General features: G+C 43.9%; 1 pseudogene; it reads left to right on the plus strand.

Moving 5' to 3' along the window:
• Window positions 1-700: 700 nt before the first annotated feature.
• Window positions 701-24036, plus strand: LOC127785822 (protein DETOXIFICATION 16-like; annotated as a pseudogene).
• The last annotated feature ends 1355 nt before the right edge of the window (window positions 24037-25391 follow it).

The following is a 25391-nucleotide window of genomic DNA, read 5'->3' on the forward strand; positions in this document are numbered from 1 at the left end:
GATGATTTCTCAAAAATGGAACGAAGATGGGTGGCTGATCCTTCTTTTCATTTACTTTTGCGCGAGCCAAAATTGGCTAGGTTCGTGGCTATGCTCGTCTGCTGGCATAACGGAGTATTTATGAAAAATCCTGAAATTTTCAATAAAATCAACCATATCTCTCTAAGAAAAACATTACCATCACATCACATCAGATATTCCTATAATTCTATACTTCGCAAGCAAGTTCCACCACGTGCAAAACAGTAAATTGATTTTTTTTAAAGAGAATAAAATATCTTTAGAACTCGCGACCGGCTGCCTGCTTGCGTGGAACTTTCCAAAACATTTCACTGCAGCTGAACCCTATAAACAGACTTCCGGACGTCCTGTCATCTTCTCAACTTCACTGTTTCATCACAATCTTTAGACTTGAGAATTAGGGCCTATTTAGTTTCGAAACAAAATTTTCACACTGTCACATTGAATATTTTGACACATGTATGAATTATTAAATGTAGACAAAAAAAAAATAAATTATACAGTTCGTCAGGAAATCATGAGACAAATCTTTTAAGCGTAATTACACCACAATTTGACAATATGGTGCTACAGTAAACATTTGCTAATGACGGATTAATTAGGCTTAAAAAATTCGTCTCGCAGTTTCATGGTGGAATTTATAATTTGTTTTGTTATTAGACTACGTTTAATACTTGAAATGTGTGTCCGTATATCCGATGTAACATGTATGAGCAAATTTTTTTCCAATTGAACAAGAGCTTAGCTGAATACTTAGGCTGTGTTTGTTTCCTTCTTTTCCCAACCCACGTCTCTCATTTTCCACACCCATTCTTTTTTAGACCGCTAAACGGTGTATTTTATAAAAATTTTGTACACGAAAGTTGCTTAAAAAATTATATTAATATATTTTTTAAAAAAAATAGCTAATATTTAATTAGTTATACGTTGAGTCACTCCGTTTTACGTATTAGAGGGATTAGTTCCCATGTCTAGCCTCTAGGAAACTTAGTTGATATATAGCCTGATACTGATAGGCTGATACGCATGGACAAGCCACTAAGCCAGCCGCCGAGGCGGAGGCGCCGCTGCTCGGCGCGCTCGCCAATCACAAGCAACGCAAGAGCGCCGCGGCAGCGGAGGCCAAGAGACTGGTGAGCCTGGCGGCGCCGCTGGTGGCGAGCTGCATGCTGTAGAACATCATCCAGATGGTGCCCCTGTCATGTTCGTCGGCCGGCCCGCCTCCTCGCCTCGTCGCTCACCAACTTCACCGGCTTCCGCCTTCTCGTAAGTATTGGTCGAACACCTTGCTCGCGTACAAGAAGTGCCTAATCTCTGCGATTTTCTTGGTCGATTTTGATCATCAGTTCGGCGTATGGCGAGCGCGCTGGACACGCGCTGTGCGGGCAGGCGTTCGGCGCCAGGCGGCATTGCCTTCTCGGTGTCCACACTCCACAATTCAGGCCCATATGTGTTCTGAATGACTGTTTAAATTCATCAGTAAGTGTGTTTGTAATAGACTTACTGAGATAGCTGGAGATGTCATTTCCCCAACCCATACTGCTTTTATACCTGGAAGGCTGTGTGATTATACATGATGTGCTCCATGAGATGAAAAGAAAGAATCTAGAAGGAATTATTTTGAAAATTGATTTCGAAAAAGCATACGACAAGGTGAGTTGGGACTTCTTGATAGAGGTGATGGTTAGAAAAGGCTTCCCTAGCAAGTGGGTTAACTGGATTAAAACCTGTGTCATGGGTGGTAGAGTGTGTATTAACATTAATGGAGAGAGGACTGATTTCTTTAGGACCTTTAGAGGGACTTAGACAAGGTGACCCCCTCTCCCCGCTTCTCTTTAACTTGGTTAGTGATGCCCTAGCTGCAATGTTGGATAGTGCCAAAAGGGAAGGGGTCCTCAGTGGCTTAGTTTCTGATATTTTTCCTAGGGGTATCACCCACCTCCAATATGTCGATGATACTGTTCTCTTTGTTGCTAATGATGATAAGCAAATAGTGGCTACAAAGTTCATTCTCTACTGCTTTGAAGAGATGGCTGGCCTAAAGGTTAATTACCACAAGAGTGAGATTTTTACCTTGGGTCTGTTTGACAATGATACTTACAGAGTTGCAATGATGTTTAATTGTCCAGTGGGTCAGTTCCCAATGAAGTACCTTGGTTTACCTATTGCCCTGACAAAATCCTAAACCTTGGTTTTGATTTCCTGGGCCAAAAACTTGAGAAGAGATTGAATTCTTGGGGGAATAATCTATCCCATGTTGGAAGAGCTGTTCAAATTAATGCCTGTCTCTCTTCAATCCCTTCCTATGCCATGGGTTTCTACCAACTTCTTGAGGGAGTCCACCAAAAATTTGATAGCATTAGAGGGAGATATTATTGGGCTGGAAACAAACTGAAGGGGAAATACCATATGGTAAAGTGGGAGGATCTGGCTTTCCCCAAAGATTATGGTGGCCTGGGTTTCACTGAGACTAGGAGAATGAACATTGCCCTCTTGGCAAGTGGATCATGAAAATTGAATCTGAAGATGATAGCCTCTGTATAGAGTTATTGAGAAGGAAATACCTGCATGATGGGGGGTTCTTCCAATGTAAAGAGAGATATGCTTCCCAATTCTGGAAAGGTTTGCTAAATATTAGAAGATGGCTGAGCCTGGGGTCTGTGTGGCAAGTGGGAGACGGCTCACACATCAGCTTCTGGAGAGATGTCTGGTAGGGCAATACCCTCTGAGGACCCTGTTTCCTGCAATTTTTGCTGTTTGCAATCAACAGGAGATTTTAGTGTCTCAGGTCAAAGAGGGGGGTCTGGATTGCTTGTCTTGTAGGAGGTCCTTTGGTCCTGAGGAGATTTCAGAGTGGGATCAATGCTCTGAAAGAAGTCATAGGAAATATTGAAACTTCTGATTCCAGAGATTGTTTAGGTTGGGGCCTGTCAGCTAATAAAACCTACACCACCAAATCCCTCAATAGAGCCCTGACTTTTAGAGGTATTAGAGAGGTAAACACTGAGATTTGGAGATGCCCTTGCCCTATGAAGATTAAACATTTCTCTGGTTAGCTCTCAAAGATAGAATTCAGGCTGCTGAGCAACTGAAAAAGAGAGGTTGGGATGGATCAGAGTTCTGCCAGCTCTGTGATGTTTTGGAAACAACTAATCACATTCTTTTTAACTGTGATATGGCTAGATTTGTTTAGTGTTTTTGCCGAGATGTCCTCAATTGGAATACCATTCCTAGAAACTTTGATGATTTCTTTTCTCTTTGCAATGGGGTTTCAGACCATACTCAACTTAGAATCATTTTTAGTCTGTTAGCTGCTGTTTGTTGGAATCTCTGGATTACAAGAAATAACATGGTGTTTAGAGAGAAACTGGTCTATTCTCCACTAACTATTCCTTTTCAAATTATTTCTAATCTTTTGCAGTGGAGAAAACTCTTTCGTTCTGAGGAAGAATGCAAGCTGGACGCGCTGGTGGAAAGGATGAGATCGGTGGTGTTGAGTCTAAGACCTCCAAGAGTTGGTGTTGGTTAGGAAGTTTAGAGTTGTCTCTCTGTTTTTAGTAGTTTTCTTTCTGTTCCCATGCTGGAGTCCCTCTTTCAGTTTCCTGTCTAGGGGTCACAGGGGGTATGTCCCTGGATCTCTGTGTGAGTTGTGCTTCACAGTCGTTTCTGTAAGAACTTCTTTGTACACTGGCGTCCCCAGCGAGTTTCGCCATTTTGGCTTTCTAGTAAAAGCCGGGCCTTCTGGCCTTTCATCTAAAAAAACACTCCACAAGCAGCGCGCCATGGCGGTGCTCGCGCTGGCCTGCGTCCCCGTACGTCGCGTTCGTCTGGGCCAACGACGGCGAGATCCGCCAGCGTGTCGACCAGGACGCGGACATCGCCGCCGAGGCCGGCGCCAACGCGCGCTGGACCATCCTATCGCTCGTACGTCCCCTACCACATCCGGTTCCTGCAGGTGCAGAGCGTCGTCGTGCCGGTGATGGCCAGCTCCGCCGCCACGGCGATCTGCCACGTTGCCGTGTGCTGGGCACTGGTGTTCAAGGCCGGGATGGGGAGCAGGGGCGCCGCGGGCGCTGAGCATTGCCATCTTGTACTGCATGTCTGCATCAACCTCGCTATGCTTGCTCTCTATGTCAGGCTCCCAGCTGCAGGGAGACATGGACGGGGTTCTCCATGGATGCGTTCAGGGAGCTCCGGCGATTCATCGAGCTTGCCATACCATCGGCCATGATGGTTTGGATTATTCCAGGTGTTGTTTCGATGGGCCTCAATCTCGATCAATTCACATGTGTGGGCCGGGAATGTGAACTAAGTTCCAAACCCATATATGTCGATGGCAATGGGCTTGAATAGAAAATGATATAGAGACCGAGCGCTTGCTCGGGTGGCAAGCGTCGCCGGTGGGCACGCTGCCCGCGAGCGTTCGAACTTCGAACACCAGGTTCGACACTCGTGCTCGCCCGGGGGGATTTTTCCCCTCTTTTCCCGGGTCTGACTTCGGTTGGACCCGGCTAGGTAATAGGGTACACACACGTGCGCGTTCAGTGGGACTGCACGTTTCCCGTGCACTGAGGCCCAGTGCCTCCAATCTCATTCCTAGCATGTGTTAGGGACACGCACGCGTGTGTGTGAGTGTGGTGTGTGTAAGTGTGCGTTCCCTTCTCAAAAAAAAAAGAATAGAAAATAATATAAGTTGAGTTTTTCTAGCGTATGTTAGGGACACGCACACGTGTGTGTGAGTGTAGTGTGTGTAAGTGTGTGTTCCCTTCTAAAAAAAGAATAGAAAATAATATAAGTTGAGTTTTCACGATGCAATCTTTGGTTACTTGATTTATGAACAAGTCTTTTTTTGTGTGTGTGCAGCATGGAGTGGTGGTCATTTGAATTGGTTGTGCTGCTCTCTGGGCTTCTTCCCAATCCTAAGCTTGAAACCTCAGCGTTGTCAATATGGTATGCGATGAACCCTAAGATTATTAATTGCATATACCATAAAGGAACTAATTATCGAAATACATCTTCCTCTTTTCTACTTTCTCACTTGTTAATTATGTAGTCTCAACACCGGTTCTCTGATGTTCATGGTGCCATTTGGTCTCTGCATAGCCATAAGGTATGAAATTCTCACTCAGTTCTGAATATTCATTTAAATATATGTTCCATGTTTCACTCAATCAATTCTGAATATCCATTTACATATGTTCCAAATTTTTCTGTACATAGTCTGATTGATTTCCTTTTTAAATTTTCATTTGTAGCACGCGTGTGTCGAACGAACTTGGAGCAGGGAAGCCTTAAGCTGCAAAGCTGGGAACAAGAGTTGTCATTTGTATGGCCTTGTCTGAAGGGTTTATCATCACCTGCACGATGATTTTGCTACGCAATTTGTGGGGATATATGTACAGCAATGAGGCTGAAGTTGTCAAATACATTGCTCGTTCTCACGATATCCTTTTTCATGATTTCTACTGTGTAAGTAGAGAATACCGGAGCGTAACTCTAATTGAGAACACCACTTCGTCTGAGTTTTATCAGCATCTCTTTAAGAAAGTTAAAACGAATAATATCTTCCAATACAAATCAAATTAGTTACGGCAAGTCCTTCAGATGAAATCCAAGTTACTATATTACCGACACATAAATCAAGTCCAAATGTCCAATGGCACAAATATAGTCAAATCGAGCATCTGTGACAAGGTTGTCTTTTTCGTAATGGAATTGCTAAAGCTCTATCGACAGAAAATCCAACCTCAAATCTTGCAAATTTTGGATCACTGGATGTGGTTCACGATTCGTGCTCTTCTTCTCCAACTCCGGCAACCACCTCTTCTTCTCCGGCGCCGGTGAACCCAAACTCCGGCAGAGGGCCGACGAATTAGGGTTCCGGGGTGGGGTGGGGGTGGGAAGGGGAAAGGGGAGGGGGAAGGCGGGGGAGTTCGCCGGCTTTAGAGGGATGGCCGTGGGAGGCGGCAGCTCGGCGGTGGGCGGCGCATCGGGCGGGCGGCGAGGCGGCGGCGGCGCCGCCGAAGCCGCGGGGTCAGGAGCAGGCGGCGGGAGCAAAGCGGAAAGAGTGGTAGGAGGAGGCGGCCGGTGGTAGCGCCCCGCCGCCAGTGACGGAGAAGACGACGGACAGCTCGCCGCTGCCGGCTTGAGGCAAAGGAGAGGAGAAGGAGGGGACAGGGGAGGGGGAGGGGGCTGGCCGGGGGGGCCTCGCCGGCATTGTTGACACCTTTCGGCCAGCCGGCGAGGCCGGGCGGCAGCGCGCTAGGGCGACGGCGGCGGTGGCGGAGGCGGGGGGGAAGCACTAAGGAGCGGTGGCGTGAAGAATCAGGAGTGGAGAGAGGAGAGAGGATTTTTAGGATTTGGTTGCCTGCACGATTCTTAAAGCAATCGAATGCTCCAAAATTTGCAAGATTTGTAAGGGGGTTTTCTGTCAAATGATCTATAGACAATCCCTTTTCGTAATGGATTATAGTCCGAAACTCTGTGAGATGACGTAGAAGACAGTGAAGTAATTGTATCACTGGTGGAGAAACCGTTTGTAGTCCCGGTTGTCTAACCGGGACTACGAATCCGGGACTAAAGATAGAAATAACCGGGACTAAAGATCGGTGCACCATTTTTTTTATTTGCATGGCCCTGTTTGCTGCATGGTTGATTATATATATATATATATATATATATATATATATATATATATAATGTGTGTGTGTGTGTGTGTGTGTGTGTGTATGCATATGTGTATATGTATAAATCATATATTACACACATATGTATAATTTAAAGCACTTAACATTTTATGTGCATATATGTTACCAAAATATATATTAACACTAAAGTAAATGTGTACATATATAAATATATATATACATGCATATATAGTACAATTCATTTGCTCGGTAGCTATAGCTACGACTTCGATGCCGGCGTTATGTCAGGAGAGGAAGGACCGGCGTTATGAATTGTCGATCCGTCGTAGTAGAATTCACCATCAGGATTAAGGACTTCTTCGTTGATTAATCCCATCAGTTGTTCTTGAACAACCATGATAAAATCCTTGTGTGGGAGATTATCCCTCATGTGAATACGCTATCATTCGAAAAATAATGACGTATCAATATATGAAATTAATAAACAACTTAACAAATCGATATGCAATGAAATTTTGAATGGTTTATGTATACGTACATCGAGCTCTCGTGTTGTGCATATTTGGTTTGATAGGCAGTGGGCATACTCAGTAGCCGCATAAGTTAGTTCCCTGGTCCTGCTTTGCACACTACATGAGAAACGATGAGAGATTTAATATACTCTTCATATTAACTGTAATTAGAGATTCAATTCAATATAATTTTGGATCATGCATGTACTCACTGGAAAATGAAACCTCCGTCCAAGTTTTTCTTTCCAAGTCCCGCGGACCAATTGACGGAACCGATCCCAAGCCCTACATATGCAGTTGCAAGCTATGATTAATTAATTATTACCCGAGATCAACATAATAACAATAGATTCCCCGCGACTTTGGAATAGATGGCATTATATTACATGTCTATCAGTTGGAAGACCTTGTCAAAAATCGTCTCCTCTTTATTCATTGAGTCGTACACAGTGGCTCTGCATGCGTCCAAGTTGAAGAATAACAGGACCCAGTGGAATTTGGAATATGCGTGAGATGAGATATATATGAAAATGTAGATGCTATATGTATGGGAACGAAATTTGTTTGAACGAGAATAAAAACTCACTCTATGTTGTACGATAGTAGTATGTACGTCTTGAAATGCTGCTGCGTTAGGAGATGGATGAGATTGTCCTCTGTGTCTTTCTTGTACTTGTCGATCATTTCGGTGTTGATTTTCCGAGGGTCGATGAACCCAGTATCGTAGACCCTCCGCCGTCGGGCCCTTTGAATCTCCATTCTACAACGATGAAAGGAAATTATTATTGCTTACATATATGCCAGGAGCTAATTATTGAACGAAACAAATCGAACTCAAAGATACTCACAAAATCCATGCGCTCAGAAGAGAGACGTCGAGAGCGTCCAGATGGTACAGATCGAAGAGATCCTTGAAATGGATCCAGAGAACATCTTCTCCTTGCAAGAAGTCAGGGTTTCTGATCCTCGCTCCGAACATCTCTCTACCCTTGGTGCTCATTTCCATGTACCGTTCATGGAATTTGTACATCTATGTCGGTAGGGACTACAGCTGCTCAGGCGTGACAAGCGGTTTACCGAGTTCAAACTTGTATGCCACTTCCGCCTTCGAGATTGGTGCGCCTCGAATCAGCTGATCCACAGTTAGACCGGTGTCTGAAATGAATTCCGTTATGCCAAAATCTTCGCCGGTCACCAACGGCTCGACCTCTTGGTTTGGTTGTTCTCCAAGCTGAGGGACTGTTTGGACTTCTTGTGATAGGCTCTCTGAAGTGTTCGGTCATAGTCCGATATCTGTAAGGCCTCCTTGTTTGTTGCGGACATTCCCTTGAAGAAGTTCTTCACGCTCGGGTCAATAGGTATCTTCTTTTCAGGACTCCGAGGCTTGAGTTGCCTCTTCACTTCTCCTGCCACATAAGCATCAAGCTCCTCTTGACTGCAATCGTATGGTGGCTCCTTGTTTTTGGTGGCGTCAACTTTCGCCTTCTTCGTTGCCCTTGTGCGGGCAGGCGGTGGAGCTTGACGAGACCTTGTCTTGGGAGGTGCAGGCGGACACGGTGGAGGTGGAGGAGCCGGAGGAGATGGTGCAGGAGGAGGTGGCGGAGGAGCCGGAGGAGATGGTGCAAGAGGACGTGGCGGAGGAACCGGAGGAGATGGTGCAGGAGGAGATGGCGGAGCCGGAGGAGATGGTGTATGAGACGCCGCTTGTCGCCCAGGGAGGATGATGTACCGCTTGCGCCATAGTATAATGGCGTGGCTTGTGTCTCGTAGATGCGTCTCAACGTCTCCTCCTAGGTAGTCCAACTCGAGGTCCTCGTACGCGGCTTCCACCAGCTCAACTTCGACCCTCGAGTATCCTGCTGGAATCGGCCTGCAGTGGTAAGTTGGGATGGCCATTCCCGACGCCACCTTCACGTGATGAGAGGCTATCTATTAATAATCAACCTAAGCAGCAACTTGTGGAATGTACAAGTCAAAAATCATCAAACTACGAGCATACCTTGATTGATAAGTTCTTGAAGGGAATATGCAGCTCACATGGTGTCCGCTGCGTGATCTCATCAATGGGGCAGGTGGTTTCGTCCTAGGTTTGCATGGCGTCTATGCTCTGTGATCCTACCTGCCCCGTTGAGGCGCAGCTACTACGATTGCCTGATGGGCTGACCATTGCAGGAGGAATGTACGGTTGGGGATCCTGGACCGATGTGCGGCCATACGTTCATCCACCTTCCTTGCCACCTCCTCTTGCATGCTGAGCTCGTAGCTCGATACCCTGTACTCAAGATCTGCAATCTTCACCTCGGTATCTCTCTTGCTCCTCATCCGACTCCTGTACGTATGGATGTCCTCCTTAAATCCAATCTTCCAGGGAATCACGCCTTTCCCTCGTGTTCGTCCTGGATGCTCGGGAGTCTGTAGGGCGAGTAACAGCTCGTCCTTCTCTCTGTCGGGTCGGAATGTGCCCTGAGAAGAGGCTTCCACTGCGTCCGTTAGTCGACTGGCAGCCTCGCGTATCTGATCGCTGAAGACAAGGGAGCCATCAACTGGGTTAAGCGTTCCACCGTGAGCATAGTACCAGAACTTCGATCGATCCGGCCATTTAGCGGTGGCCGGTTCGATACTCCTCCCAATCAAACTTGCCTCCATCTCCTCCCACTTCGGCATTGCGACGCTATATCCGCCTGACCCCAAGTGGTGATGGTACTTCTTCTTGGCGGCATTTTCTTTGTTTCTGGCCATCATCGCTTGCCCTTGTTGCCCTGTCTTGTAAGCAACGAACTCGTCCCAATGATCCCTTAGCTTTGGGAATACGTCGAAGTTCGGTGTTAGTCCCTTCAGGATGTATTTCTTGTAGAGATCTCCCTTGAAGCTCTGGAACTGTTCTGCCATTTTTCTTTAGAGTCCACTGTTTCACTATGTTCTCCGTACCCGTGGGTAGCGTGAACGTCTCGAGCATTGTGGTCCACAGCATCTCTTTCTCTGAGTCCGGGACAAAGCTGTCATTATCCCCGCGTGCCCTTGTTCTGTGCCAGTACACCGTGCTGACGGGCACGTTGTCCCTCACAACCCAACCGCTGTGGCGTACAAAATTCATGGCTGCTTCTGCCGGGTCACTAGGTCGGCTGTCTTCGTCCACCTCAGTTATGATGTGCCGACCCTCTATCTTCTTTGCGGCACCTCGTTGTCCGCGTGCCCTCTTCTGTCCAGCGGAGGGATGACTTCAACTAGCCTCCTCATCGTTCCCCTCCTCGTTCCACTCCGCATCCCTCTCCACGTTCCCCTCCTCGTTCAAGTACTGGTTTGGATCCTCGTTCCCCTCTTCTTCGTTCCAGTACTGGCTGCTTCCCTCTGCGATTGTATCGTATAGTATATGTTCCTCATCGCGATCAGCCATATGTGCATACAAAAAATATTTGTTAGGTCTATAGGTCATATTTGCTAACCGTAATATTAAAACTCTAATAATCTTATATTAAAATTGTAATAATCATATATATATGCTAAGTCTAACAATCTTATATTAAATCTCTAACAATCTTATATTGAAATTGTAATAATCATATATGCTAAGTCTAACAATCTTATATTAAATCGCTACTAATCTCATATTAAAATTGTAATAATCATATATATATATATATGCTAAATATAACAATCTTATATTAAATCGCTACTAATCTTATATTAAATCTCTACTAATCTCATATTAAATCGCTACTATTCTTATATTAAAATTCTAATAATCATATATATATATATGCTAAGTCTAACAATCTTATATTAAATTGCTACTAATCTTATATTGAAAATGTAATAATCAAATATGCTAAGTCTAACATACTTATATTAAACCGCTACAAATCTTATATTAAAATTGTAATAATCATATATGCTAAGTCTAACAATCTTATTTTAAATCTCTAAGCGAATTCCTTCGATGGCTAGCTACCACTTCGGCTTGAGGGACGACGACGTCGTCTTCTCTACAACATTACCAGGAAAATGTATTAGTCTAAACGGGCCAAGTTACATATATATAATCATATATGTATTACCAGGAAAATGTATTAGTCTAAACGCGTTCGTTCTCACACTTTTAGTACCAGTGCATTCACGTTTGTCAGCATTTCGTTCACGTTCATTCACGCTCGTTCCAGTTCGTTAACGTTTCGTTCATGTTCGTTCGCGTTTCGTTCACGTTCGTTAACGTTTCATTCGCGTTCGTTCACATTCGTTAAGCGTTCGTTCACGGTCGTCCACGTATCGTTCACGTTCGTTCGCGTTCGTTCACGTTCGTTCGCATTCGGTCACGTTTCAATCACATTCGTTCACGTTCGGCAATGTTGGGCGCGTGCGGCAGTGGCATGGCGGCACGGCGGCGGCGTCGGGGAGCCGTGGGCCGGCCCGGCGGCGTGCGGGCGCGGCGGCGGCGTGGAGTCACGGCGGCATGGCGTAGCGGCCCGGTGGCGTGGCGAGCTCGAGGCGGGGGCAGCGGCGTGGCAGTGGCGATGGCGTCGTCGGCGGTGGCAGCCGCGTTGAAGTCGGTCGTCGGCGGTGGCGGTTGACCGCGGCGTGTCAATGGCATCGCCAACGAGCTAGGCGGCGGCAGTTTATAGAGAGAGAGATCGAGAACGAGAGAGAGAGAAAGAGAGAGGCAGCGGCGGCTCTCACCCAAGAGATGCGACGGCGGCGTCTGCGGCAGAGGCGGCGAGGACCGCCAAGCGACGGCGAGAGACGACGGCGGCAAGATAGAGCAAGAATGATTACAACCACAGTACTCAGCAAGTCTCACCGGGAGATGCATGATTAATGCAAAGGGGTACAAGGGGTAATAATATAGGGGTTAGGTTTTGCAGTAAAGAGCATTTAAAAGACACTTAGTTGCCCAAAGCTATTTTATAAACACGATCCTAGAGCTACACAATAATATTAATCAAGGCCGTGGACCCTCACGAACCTGCCTTAACCCAAGGCCTACGATGATTCGGACCGAACTGGCAACCCGACCTGGGTCCCAGCTCGTCCCAAGCCAACCCAGGCCAACCATTCCACATTTTAGTTGTTAAGCAAGTTTTAAGAATTAAACCACTAACTTGGGTACATTGCTAGGCTTGCCCATAACCGAGGGCGCGGCTATTCGAATAGATTTACTCTGATCAGAGGTGTACATCTTTACCCACAAGACACATCTTTACTTCGCATTCCATGGCCTTGGAACCCGTCGTAAACATGTGACATAACCCTTCACCCATCCTAGCCGTGAACAAAAGTACCGACCCAACCCTGCCTACGGCCGGTATCCCAGACAGGCAGGCCAGGATTGAGCCCCTAGCAACAGGATCTAGACCGGGTGCGCCACACACATTGGGGTGAGACCACCCGCGTACTAGTCCAGTGCCATGGCATCTCGACTAACGGGCACCAACCCGTGTAGCCTTCATTTGCCTAGACATCTCGATTACCGAGCCGCAGCTCGTGTAGCCTTCATTTGCCTCAGAGATATCCATCGTCGCAACGACTTCATCCACCTCTATCCGTGTCCTTTTGTTCAGGACTAGACTGAGCACCGAGTTAAGCCTTACCGATTAGACATGTGGTTAGTACGGTAGTGCTTTGCAACAGAGGCCCGAAGACCGGTCCTTATGATAGCCGAGGTGCTCCTAGCAAAACCATGCACCTCGAGCCCAGCCTAAAACCATTTTGGAAGTTTTGAATAGAGGGGGGAGGTGTGTGTCAATTCCATCACAAGTCAACCATTTCACAATGTCCAAATGATATGAGAACTCCCAAAGTCTAAAGTTATGAAACCACCTAGTGTTGCCTAATTAATCAGCGAAGCATCTACCTAAATTCATACTAGTGGAACCATGAATAGATTACCCACTAGTTGGGGTTTTATTTTCCTAGGGTGAACAAGGTGATAAATAACAATAGCAATAATAATAAGGTCATAACAAAGGTAAATAGGTATGGCTAAATAAAACAGTGATAACGCGGGAATTTAAATAAAGCGATAATTCATTAATTTAAATCAAAATAATTTTATAAAGTGGGACTCAATATGCTCAAGGATGATGCGACTTGCCTTGCTCAGAGAGAACAGCCTTCCGAACTTTCGGCGATGACCGCGAACCTCGCTGCTGGAACCTCCGGAACGACAGAAGCTACGCGGAGAACACAAGCAAAGCTACAAGCCTATAAAGAAGCAATAACAATACATAAAAAGAAAGCGCAGGGTTCTTTAGGTTATAACAAACATTAAAAGACTTGAACTGGTTGACTTGAACATGTCAACCTAAGGAACCACGGTAGACCGAGTACACAGAGACGGTCCACAGGTCGACGGAAGCAGACCCCGTGTGTCAACCGAGGCGAGTGGCCGATAAACGGACTCCACTAGACACCACACGGGCTGCACACGTGGAAACCACGCGGCTACCGAGCGGGCACACTAACACGGTCACCACACGCACACACGAACGACTACCGACACAGGTACACGGGTACCGGGGTCGACAACCGCACAACGGGCACGGGGCAACACTGAAAGGACGAGGACGGGGCAGCGGGAGGACGGACCCTTACCACCACGCGATGAGGCATGGGAACGACGACGACGAATGGCTCGGCGGAGATGGATGGAAACGACGGAGACGAACGGATGACACTTTGGCGGCGATCCTTGGATGAAGGCGACACGCGGCCGGCGCAACGCTTGACGACGTGGAGCCGAGGACGAAGACAATGACAGGGCTACGACACACTCTTGACGAAACGCGGGCGATGAATGAGCACGGCTTGACGAAGGGAGGGCCGACAACGAGCGGGAACGACGAGAGGATGACGAGGGCAGCCGGCAGCAGCTGCACGGAGACGAGGACGGCGTGGAACGCGCCACTGCGTTGCCGACGACGGAGGCGGCGCCACGGGACGACAAGCCGACGGAGAGGAACGGCCGACCGGAGGAGACGTTGGCGAGGACGACCGGCGCGGTGGCCTCCGGGCAAAGACGGGCAGCGATTGGGGTAGAGGACGACGCGGCGACGTTGTGGGAGGATGGCGATGACGACAGCCGCTGCACCGGCGAGGCGGCACAGGCGGCTGGAGGCGGTGGAGTGGTGGCGACACCACTGGTCGTCGACGAGGACGCGTCTCCGGTGGTTTCCCGCGAAATGGAGGCGACGCCGGGGAAGAGGATGCACCTGCGAGGCCGAGGGTGGCGACGGTGCACAGTCGTGGCGGGAGGTGCGGCTGGAGGTCGGCCGGCGCCGGAGAGAGAGAAGGAGAAGGCGGGGAGAGGCGGGGCGGCCACGGGAGAGCGCAGGAAGGGGCTAAAACTGGAGAACGGACCGAGGGGGTTCCATTTTATAGGATGGGGGAGGGAGCCGGGCACGGGAGAGGTGGGAACGGCGGCGGAAAAGTCGGCCGGCGGCCATGGAAAGCGGTCGGGATTGGCGCGGGCGTTCCGGGTGATTAAAAGCACGAATCAAGGGGGAAATATGGGGGAAAGAGAGAGGAATAAATGGGTATTACTTCCCCCTATTTAATTTTGGAATCTCTGGTTTGAATGAGGCAGATTTGGAGGAGGGAACGAGCTAGGGTTCACGGGAGAGAGTGAGGAGGCCGGGCGGCTGGAGGAAGGAGACGACGACTGGCGTGTGGGCCCCACGCGGGCGCGCGGTCAGCGCGCGTGCAACACGGGAGGGGAGCGGCTCGGGTAGGGGGCGGCTGGGTGGGGCAGCTTGGGCCGGGAGGCGGCCCAGGCGGGAGGGGAGGAAAAGGGAGTGGGCCGGGAGGGGGAGGGGAGGCCAAGAGAAGGAGGGAGAGAAGGAAAGGGAGAGAAAAAGAGGGAGGAAGGGAGGACTTTGGGCCAGACTTTGCCCAAAGGGAGGAGGGGGATTATTTTTAGTTTTTCTTTTTAGTAAACTTTGATAGTTGTTGTTGTTGCTTAGTAATTATTTCCGGTGTTCTGAAAATTCAAATAAAATTTGAGGGCTCCTTTTAGACCAAGGAGAATTTAACGAAAATTCTTCGGGCCATATTCGAATTTTTCTTGTACGCATTTTAATGTTTGCTAATTTCTTTTCGAATTTTAATTAATTCTATTATTCCTTTTAGAGAATGATTTTTATTTCGGGATGAATTTATCAGGACGTGACAACGAGGGCGCACCGGGAATATATATACCCCCAGATCTTTAGTCCCGATTGGTGAGAACATCCGGGAGTAAAGATATCTTTACTCCCGGTTCGTAACAACAACCGGGAGTAAAGAAAAGATCTTTAGTCCCGGTTGTTGTTACGACCGGGATAAAGATATCTTTACTCCCGGATGTTCTCACCAACCGGGACTAAAGATCTTTTCCCACTATTTCCAAATTCTTTTTAAACCCGGTTAGGGTTAAGAACCGGGACTAAAGATAATAGCACTGAATTTTGAATTTCATTACATATGTGTTTCTAAACTAGTAAATAATACATTACAATTATTTAAAGTCGAACAATTAATGACAAAACCTTCGAAAAATTATTGGTGTATGTCGTAGAATAAGTGGATAATATATAATAAGCACATGAATGATTTAAAATTGTTAAAAATTATAATAATCATATATAATTAGCATATGCATGATATTAAATTATTAAAAATTCTAATTAACATATGTAAATAGCATGCATGATTTAAAATTTATAAAAATTCTAATAATCATATATAATTAGCATATCATGATATTAAATTGTTGAAAATTCTAATTAACATATGTAAATACCACATGCATGATTTAAAATTAATAAAAAAAATCTAATAATCATATATAATTAGCATATCATGATAATAAATTGTTGAAAATTCTAATTAACATATGTAAATACCACGTGCATGATTTAAAACTTTTAAAAATTCTAATAATCATATATAACTAGCATATGGATGATATCAATTTGATAAAAATTCTAATAATCATACATAATTAACATATGCCATACAACAAATGATTTGTATGGATATTCAATACATCCAAAATAGTTTACATCGTGTACACAACAATTACGGCAATACATCGGTGGTGACGGTTGACCGCACGTACTTTCTCCTCACTATTGTTCCTTCCTTGTGATCGCTATGTGAGTAAGGGGTGTCTTCATTTGATAGAAGGATGCTAGGGTCAATCGTCACCGTGAAAGGGGGTTGCCCATCAAACTGATCATAATCCTCGTCAGTCTTGTCCTCTACTTCGACGATTTTTCTTTTTCCTGGGAGAACCACGTGGCGCTTCGGCTCGTCAGGCCCTTTGCCCTTTTTTCCTTTGCTAGACATGTCTTTGACGTAAAAAACTTGCGTTACATCATTGGCAAGGACAAAAGGTTCGTCCGAGTATCAAACCTTGTTAAGGTCAACCGTTGTCATTCCACTGTCATCAATCGTTACGTCTCCACCAGTCAACCTAACCCATTGGCACCGGAACAGAGGGACCTTGAGAGGTCCATAGTCAAGTTCCCATATGTCCTCGATGGCACCGTAATACGTGCCAGTTGTACCATCGTGTCCCATGGCACTATTCTGGTTCGTGCTCTTCATGTCTTGGGCCCTCGTGTAGAATGTGTACCCATTGATTTCATATCCCTAGAATGTCGTGATCGAGCCAGATGGTCCCCTCGCCAGGAAGGCTAGTTTTTGGTTAATCGTCTCGTTACCCATGAGATGTTGTCGCAGCCACGCGGAGAAAGTATTAATGTGATGCCGTGTAATCCATGCATCGGACTTACCGATGTTTCTGGCGCGAACTAGAGCCAAGTGCTCCTCGATGTAGGGAGCCACCAAAGAAGATTGTTGCAGAACCATGAAATGGGCTTTACGGAATAAATTGTTGTCTACCGTCATTATTGCTTTCCTTCCAAGAGTCCCCTTTCCCCGTAGTCTCCCTTCATGGCGTGATTCAGGTACCCCGATTGGGCAAAGGTCTTCGATAAATTCTACGCAGAATTCAATGACCTCCTCTGTTCCATACCCCTTGGCGATGCTTGCCTCTGGACGAGCACGGTTACGAACATACTTCTTCAGAACGCCCATGTACCTCTTGAAAGGAAACATGTTGTGTAGGTACACAGGACCGAGAACACCGATCTCTTTGACAAGGTGACAAAGCAGATGCGTCATTATATTGAAAAATGAAGGTGGAAATATCAACTCAAAGCTGACAAGACATTGCACCACATCATTCTGCAGGGCTTCTAATCTATCGGATCGATGACCTTCTGCGAAATTGCGTTCATGAAAGCATATAGCTTTGTTATTGTTGCCCAGACATTGTCTGGGAGGATACCCCTTATTACAACTGGTAGCAGCTGTGTCATCAACACGTGACAGTCATGAGACTTTAGGTTTGTGAACTTTTTCTCCTTCGTGCTTATTATTCGCTTTATATTCGTGGAGTATCCAGACGGTACCTTGATGCTCTCCAAGCATTCAAACATACTTTCTTTCTCTGCCTTAATAAGAGTGTAGCTGGCTGGACTCAATTAATGGCTTCCTTTCTCCTTTGGTTCCGGGTGAAGGTCGCCGCGTTGTTCCATATGCTTCAGACCATTACGTGCTTCCAATGTATCTTTCGACTTTCCATATACACCTAGGAAGCCAAGAAGGTTTACGCAAAGGTTCTTAGTGAGGTGCATCACGTCGATTGTGTGGCAGACGTCCAAGAATTCCTAATAGGGTAATTCCCAAAATATAGAGTTCTTTTTCCACATCGCCGCGTGACCATCTTCACTCTCTATAGGCTGGCTGCCAGGCCCCTTTCCAAACACTACTTTAAGATCTTTAACCATAGCAAACACTGTTTTCCCGCTGCGATATTTAGGCTTCGTACGGTGGTCCGCCTTTTGTTCAAAGTGCTTGCCTTTCTTCCGTACCGGGTGGTTTGCTGCAAGGAATCGACGATGACCCATGTACACAACCTTCCTACAATGCTTAAGATACGTACTTTCTGTTTCATCCATACAGTGAGTGCAAGCCTTGTACCCCTTGTTGGACTGCCCGGATAGGTTGCTAAGTGCAGGCCAATCGTTGATGGTTACGAACAACAGCGCTCGTAGGTTAAACTCCTCCTGTTTGTCCTCGTCCCATACGGGGACACCTTCCTTCTTCCACAACAGTTTAAGATCTTCAACCAGTGGTCTTAGGTACACATCGATGTCATTACCAGGTTGCTTGGGGCCTTGAATAATAATCGACATCATTATGTACTTCCTCTTCATGCATAGCCAAGGGGGGAGGTTGTAGATACACATCGTCTAACGGGCCAAGTGCTATGGCCGCTGCTCATCTCTCCAAAAGGATTCATGCCATCCGTACTTAAACCAAACCGTATGTTTCGTGCGTCCTTTCCAAAGTCTTTAAATTTTCTGTCGATGTTTCGCCACTGCGAACCATCGGCGGGGTGTCTCAGCATCCCGTCCTGTTGACACTCTTTAGCGTGCCATCGCATCATTCTAGCATTCCCCTTGTTCCTGAACAAACGCCTTAGCCGTGGTATTATAGGGAAATACCACATCACCTTAGCAGAAATTCTCTTCTTTGTTAGTTGCCCGTCAACTTCTCCTGGATCATCTCGTCTAATCTTGTATTGTAGTGCTTTGCAAACAGGGCATGTTTCTAGGTTCTCGTACTCCTCACCGCGATATAGGATACAATCATTCGGACATGCGTGAATCTTCTGAACTTCCAGTCCTAGAGGGCAGACTATCTTCTTAGCCTCGTACGTTGTCTCGGGCAATTTGTTTCCCTCCGGAAGAATATTCTTGACGAGTTTCAATAAATCACCAAATGCCTTGTCACTAACACCATTTTTTGCCTTCCATTGCAAAAACTCTAGAGTGGTATCCAACTTTTTGTGCCCCTGCTCGCAACCTGGGTACAACGACGTTCTGTGGTCCTCTAACATCTTGTCCAATTTATGGGCCCCCTTTTCACTTTCGCAGTCTTCCTTGGCGTCCTGCAACATCTGACCAAGATCATCCGCAACGTCGTTACCATCAGCATCCCTTTCCTCCTCGCCTGTTTGATTTCCTTCAAATCCAGCGTATTGAGCAAAGTCCGGAATATTGTCGTCTTACACTTCAGCTTCTTCCATTTCAACACCTTGCTCTCCATGGGATGTCCAACAATTATAGCTTGGCATGAACCCTGACTCAAACAAGTGGAAATGAATAGTCCTGGATGCAGAATACTCCTTCTGATTCTTACACTTATTGCATAGACAACAAATAAAACCCTTTTGCCTGTTAGCTTCGGCCACTCTCAAAAAATAATGCACACCGTCAATAAACTCTTTGGACCGCCGGTCAGCGTACATCCATTGCCGATCCATCTACATGACATGAAAAAAAATTGTACACAAATAATTATTCGTACAATAATGACAGTCATACAATAATTATAAAATAATTACAAACTCTTTCAACAGTCATACAATAATGATATATCATTATTCATACAAAAATTATGAAATATTACACCAAATAATTCTTATTTACTAATTCTAAAGTTTTAAACTAATATTAATGTGTTGTACTTCTTTTAATTTTCATTTTAGTTTGTTTTCTATTATTCAAGATTAACTTTCACTATATTTTCCTTCTCAACTATTTTATAAAACCTTCTTTAGCAAATAAACTAAATTTCTATATATTCTTTCTTCCCCACACAAATTTTCTCTCTCATCAACTTACAATAAAATTTTGGAGACAAAAAAGTGTGCAAAACATAGCTCCAAATGTAATATGACAAAAAAACATTGGAGGATTAAGTTGCTAACCTTTTAGGCACCTCCGATTTGTATATAATCACCAAAATAAATTCACTATAAATTTTGGCATGACCTCCCCTCTTTTTTGAAGAAATTTTAAAGCTTGCTCGGGCTGGAGGAGGAAGAAGACATATATATAGGGGTGGGACTTTAGTCCCGGTTGGTGTTATGAACCGGGGCTAAAGATCGCCGGGATCTTTAGTCCCGGTTGGTAAAGATCCCGGGGGAGCCTCACAAGCCTTGACAGCATTTGAACCGGGACTAAAGATGATCTTTACCAACCGGGTCTAAAGATCAAATATGCCCGTTACCCTTTTTAACTGGAACTAAAGATCATCTTTAGTCCCGGTTTTTGTTGCAACCGGGACTATTGTGGAATTAGGCCGACCGACGAAAGATGGTTCCTCACCAGTGTATTTTAACTGTGGGAAGTTAGCTGTTATGGAAAGCAGTGTGAAGATTCTTGTGTTTTTGTCTAATTAAGCCGTGCTTAAGCGTGCGGCTTCCAAGTTGTTGGAGATCGGATCGTAGAGAACATCCAAGTTATCTGATTCAGACTATTTAGGTTGCGTTCTGATGAGACCATCAAAGTTCCATCTATCTCTATCGATGCTTCTACATGTTTGCATAATAGCTCATCTAGGAGTATTGTTCAGGTTGGATCTTTCTTTTGTACCGTGCAACAACGAAAGAAAGGAGAAGGCCTAGCTGCGAGCAGTACTTTTATAGGTTAATTAAGGTAAGTGCTATTAGCGGCATCGTTACCATTAATCACATAATTAGATTACTTTTTATTTGTTTGTTTGGGCCTGCTCGAGTAGGACTCTGATCCTGTATTGCCTGCGTGCAATATAAAAGCCCAACGTGGCCTGTAATCAGTGGCGGATCCAGAAAATCGATTCGTTGACGTGTTTATTGGTGTCATAGTATGTTAATTATGTTTAGATCATAGTGTTATAATATATGGATAAACAGTTTTAGTATAGGTTTTGCTGACACCGCTTCAGTGGCGAATCTAGGATGAAAATAGAGGGGGTGCTTCTAATATCCTATGTACAACCCACAATGCAATGAAAACATACTAAAACATGCCTCAGCATGTTGTCCTGATGGCTGAGTTGGACCCTTCAACGTATATGCCCTCCTCACTTGATCTATAATCTCCTTAGGATAATCTTCAATTTGTTTGCGACACGCTGGATCGGCAACAATTTCACTAGGATCTAAAACATGCCTCGGCATGTTGTTCTCATTTGTTAGATTCCTTCGTGGGTAAAAATTATGCAATGTTTGATTCTCCATCCTTGCAAATTAATTGTCCTATGTGTGCTTAAAATAAATAATTGATTTACTGAAATTTACTGCAGTGATGATAAAATAAACTGAAACTGAAGAGACTAGTCTTAGAGTAGAGAGCAAATAGATTGATTTACCTGTACTGGTTGTGGCTGGTTGTGGCGTTGTGCTGGCCAGCCGGGCAGCAGATGATGAGATCGTTGTAGGCTGCAACTGCAAGCAACTCGTCGACTCGTCGTCCCGTGATCCGTCCTGCAGGACCTCCGCGGTGGCGCGATCGTTGCTGCCGCCGGCGCTGTCGCCTGACGCAGTGACGCCTCGACTCCTGTATCGCGCCTCCTTCTGCGTGGCGCTGTGACGGCTTGCTTTCTCGGTCGCCAACCCAATGGGCCAGGCCCAGCTTGCGAGGGAGGGGAGGGGGGGGGGGGGGGGTGCTGTCGGGTGGAGCTGGGGCTCCAGCCCCAACAGTACATCCGCCCCTGGCCCCTGCCTGTAATGAGAGTTAGTTTTTGCTTTTGGTGAAGTCGTCTAGGGTTTATTCCTGTCGAACTGGAGGATGGCGATCCCATCCTGTTGATTTGCCGCTGCCGCCGTGAGGTGTGGAGGGAGCACACGTCCAGGATACTTCTCCAGGGAGTGTTGCTTGGAGTCAGGTTTGGTTCCATCTTCTCTGATCGTGTGTATTGCCACACGGGTGGAGTTGCAGATCGTTGATAAGTATCAGTGCTTTAAAACTACTATCTGTTATTGCTGTTTGTTTTGAGAGACAAAATCAATTCACTGCGACGCTCATATACATACTGCCGGTTAATATTGTTCTTACTGCTTTGATCTGCTCATTTGTTTAAGTTGGAAAAATAATCGGGACTGTCTAGTGCACTGTCGACAGATTTTTGGACCTCCAATCTGTCAATTTTTTTTAACCAACAGATCTATATCCAACAGCTAATATTATTTGACAAATAAAAATTAAAAATACATAAATGAACAAACACAAATAGGTTTGGAAGCCCATTTTCAAAGGGCTCAACACAACCCGACCCAATCAAATAGCCTAGATTGAGCCCGAATACAAAATTTACATCAAATGAAAGCCCAAATTAACATTGTAGTCAATTTAAAGGCCCAAATCAAAGAACAACGGCTCAGAAAGGATTTAGAGGGAGAAAAAAAATTCTTTGAACCTTCTTGATATGAATCTTCATCAGAATAAATCACAAAACTTAACTCAAATCTTCTGATATTGATCTACTTTTCTGTCGAATGAGATTGAACTGTAAAAATTAAACAACAAGTTAAAGTCACTCTGAGGACCCTTCTAATGCAGCAGACCACAACTCAAATTAGATAACCAAAATGTAGAGTTGCAGACACATTACTGTAGAAATTCAGAGAACAGACCACAAGTCAATCAGAAATAGAGGAGTCAAACACATTATTGCAGAGCTAATTAATTAACAACAAATTTAGAATTAAGCCCACAAGTCAATCAGTAATTCGGAATACAGACACATTACTGCACAGCAACAAAAATGTCAGAAAATTTAGAATTTAGGACACACCTCAAATCAGAAATCAGAATTGTTCAATTGGTTATATATTAAGTAGATTGACTTCAGAGTGTTCACAGATCGAAATATTTGAGTGTTTAGCTTCGGATTTTCATATGAATCTCCATCAAAAAACTTCACAAAGCTTCATCACTCCAAAAAAATATCTTCTGAGTTATGGGTCTACATTTTATACATAAATCTTCATCTGTCAAAATTAATCACCAGTTAAATTCATAACAAAAAAAAATTCTTGACTTAAAACTTTACAGAAACATCACAGAACTTTACAAAACAAATTAATGGTAGGAATTTATGTACTCATATGTATTAGTTCAGAATAAGAAAATTAGATGCAATACCTCTATCAGGCAAAACAAACATATAGCTGCAAATAAACAGATGTTAGAGTATTTAGATAATCAAATCAAACTTTAAAACTAAAAATTATAATATAAAACTAAACTAAAAATTGCTCCTAGTTGTCATAAACCATTCAAATCATGCACAATGCTTCATAAATTGAGAATATTCAGCAGCATTCTAATTTTTTTTCTTAAATTACAGTTATTTTGTATAGGAATTACATAAAACAAACATTGTAATTTTAATAATATAAAGATGTAACTGACATCTTGTAGACTAAAGACTTTATATAAACATCACATATCATATTATCTTAGAATTCAATTGTTATGTGTATTCTTAGGTTGAACAACATGATGATATATGAATCTTGCATTGCATATTTCAACAGATTTGAGAAATATTAGTGGAGAACAAGAAAATTATATGCAAAATCAGATATCAAAACTCATGCAGAACTAAAAAAATCATTAAATCTCTATTAGGGGAAATATAAACACATAATCTGTAAACTATGTAGAACTCATATATAAACAGAGATTCAAATAAAAAAAATGACTGCAAAATATTCAAATAACCAAATCTTATAATGTAAAACTTAACTCAAAATTACAGAAAGTTGCCATAAACATTTCAAATCAAACGCAATGCTTCAAAAGTTGAGAATATTCACCAGCATTCTAAATTTAATTCTTAAATTACAGTCATTTTGTATAAGAATTACATAAAACAAAAACTGTAATTTCAATACTAAAAATATGTAATTGATATCTTGTAGATTTAAGACTTTACAAAAATGTTATGTGTATTCTTAGGTTGAACAACATAATGACATATGACTTTTGCATTGCATATTTTCTGGTCATATTAGAACTCATGCAAATATGTACCGCATATGTACTGTATTCAGAACCGAACTTATATCAAAATTTGGATTTCAGAGAATTTATATTACATCCAAAGTCAACAGCAAATATGTCAAAAAAATCAGAGTATATCAGATTTAGGCATGTATCTAGAAACTGCACAAAGTATATCTATATATCAGAGAATTTATATTACTTATGTACCAACTGCACAAAGTTCATGGAAATCAGATTTCAGATGAAGCATATCAGATTTCATATACTTTGCAAGTAAAGTTGCAGGTACAAGAAAAGTCAAAAGATCAAATTCAGGAGCAAAAGCGGATCACGAACAATGCATAGGGGGAAAGAGTTGAAGTCAAAATTCAAGCACTTAATAAATCTGAAGTTACATTTACCACTTTTTGAATCTTGTTTTGAATCTTCTTCTGAATCTGAATCCAGTGACATGTTCATTTGTTTCTTGATCTTCAAATTGCGTCTAAAATCCAGAATCCGGACCACACCTCAAACTTTTAGAATCTTCTTTTGGTTTTTTGATTTGGATGTTGATGTACAAAGTACTTCGACTCTGCTATCAAATGGAAACAAAATGAAACATTCAGTCAAATTGGTAGACGGAAAATTAACATATGAAAATACCAGTGCAGAAATCAACAATGAAAGCGTCTTGCTCGATTTTTTTGTTTCAGTGTTGTTTCAGGCTAATATGCAAGATAACTTATCAAAAATTAGTATACTATGAATCTTGCATACTAAATTGTTTTAGTTTCAATCTTTGCAACATAAGATTACTGACTAAATCAAATCATCAGATACTATACTTGCAATTTTCAAATTGACAGGATTAAGTTTCAGAATTTGGCACACCAATCAAGATACATTATTTTCATAGCTGACCAAACCAAACTCCATCTGAATGAGGAACATACAAAATAAACTAAATCTGAATCTGAAACTTACAGATACAGTAAAAAGTTAAAAGAGTAAGATTTTAACTGAAAAAATCTTACAATATCATAGATAATTAATAACTGAAAAATTATACAATCTCATAGTTGAGTTCGAGTTTGAATGATTTCATATGTTGTTCATTATCTACAGTTATTTGCAGGAATCTCATCAAACAAAGGGAACTTATCAAAATATTACAAAAATGGTGGAAGAGGACAATCGACAGTCTGGAAAAAATTGCACAGGTTTGCAGATTACATATTTTCTGCTTAATTATTTTGAAAACAAGTGAATTGAGCACACACACACACACACACACACACACACACACACACACACACACACACACACACACACACACATATATATATATA

The sequence above is a fragment of the Oryza glaberrima genome, chromosome 10, assembly GCF_000147395.1.
Source record: "Oryza glaberrima chromosome 10, OglaRS2, whole genome shotgun sequence".
NCBI classification, from domain to species: domain Eukaryota; kingdom Viridiplantae; phylum Streptophyta; class Magnoliopsida; order Poales; family Poaceae; genus Oryza; species Oryza glaberrima.